The sequence below is a fragment of the Sapajus apella genome, unplaced genomic scaffold (assembly GCF_009761245.1).
Source record: "Sapajus apella isolate SASKATOON/1434 unplaced genomic scaffold, GSC_monkey_1.0 scaffold56, whole genome shotgun sequence".
Classification (NCBI taxonomy): Eukaryota; Metazoa; Chordata; class Mammalia; order Primates; family Cebidae; genus Sapajus; species Sapajus apella.
The window spans coordinates 8966536-8967855 of record NW_022436996.1 but is presented as its reverse complement, the minus strand read 5'-3'; the positions used below and the strand labels follow the sequence as shown (position 1 = coordinate 8967855).

The following is a 1320-nucleotide window of genomic DNA, read 5'->3' as shown; positions in this document are numbered from 1 at the left end:
CGGCCTCCCAAAGTCCTGGGATTACAGGCATGAGCCATTGAGCCCGGCCCCATGTTCATTACTAATTCTGCAAGGAGACCTGCTGTACTGTACCCCTTGGGCCTCCACGCCTCTCCAGGCGCCTCCTCCACCGCCTCACCTAGCACCGTGCAATGACCATCTTCGAACTTTGTCAAGGCTGCACTGGAATCCAATGCTCTTGCTGCCATTTTCACGTGGAATTCCTTCCCACCTCGTTTATTAAGTAAGCCCTTCAGAGTGCAAGGCCCATTTCGAACAGAACGTGCCATTATCTTAGTTTTGGTCAGCTGTGTAATTTACACCATCTCCTCTGTGTTCTCAGAGCTCTTATACATTACCACGCCAGGCATTTCCACTAAACTTTTAGCTCCTGAGGCCAGGAATTGTGTGGTTGGTAGAGTCTGGGACACGGGAGGCACGTATTGAGTGCTCGTTGAATTAATGCATGAAACCCCTCAAGGAATCTGGCCATGCAGGGCTTCCCATGGCTCTGTTGAGCAGAGGCAGTAGTTGCTAGCCTTTCTTAATATGTTCCACTCTACCGAGAAGCCCCTAACACTGCAGTGATGGTCCCCGAGGCCATGTCCTGGCTATTCCTGACTTTTTTTGGAGAACAACTTTTTTCTTCATACTATAGATATGTATTCTGAGTGGAAGCAGATATACTCTTACAAGATCTTGCTCCTGCCATGGTTATACCACTCATGTACCTGGTCACAGTGGCTGGTCACAGATAGGCCCAGAACGCAAGCCAAACCAACCAGAGTCCTTCTCTAGAATTTTTCAGACTCAAGTCTTCTCTCTGGTAATCAAAGTGTGGAGATATGAGTCTACAAATGTTAGAGGCAGGGTCTCAGCTGCGTGGAGAGATAGGTTTGAGACATTAAAGCTAACTTAGGGAACCAAAGAAGAAAGCTAGAGGGAGAGAATCCTGGGAACATTTGAGTTCCTGGAAGTCAGCTTCTTGTCTGATATTTACATTATCTTTCATTTCTATCAGCTGAAATTTAATCTCTGCCACTTACATCATGTTAATACAACATGATTCCAAAGCTGAAATAATATTAATAGGAAGCATACTGGCAGCAGGGGGTATAGCTCAGTGGTAGAGCATTTGACTGCAGATCAAGAGGTCCCTGGTTCAAATCCAGGTGCCCCCTAGTTTTCTTCGCTTCTAGAATGCATCTTTTGGGAGACAGTATTTGAGACAAAAAAGATGTTGAGAAACAACGAAAGAAGCTTAAGGAGCTAGAGAAATGGATGCTGGGTGAAAAGAATCAACAGCTGTCCACCAGAGGG

The 1320-nt window shown here is 46.1% G+C and overlaps 1 non-coding gene across 1 annotated transcript; it reads left to right on the top strand.

Annotated features, from left to right (window-relative positions):
• Positions 1 to 1109: 1109 nt before the first annotated feature.
• TRNAC-GCA lies at positions 1110 to 1181 on the top strand. Its single transcript has one exon. It is a non-coding gene; the product is annotated as a tRNA-Cys (tRNA).
• The last annotated feature ends 139 nt before the right edge of the window (positions 1182 to 1320 follow it).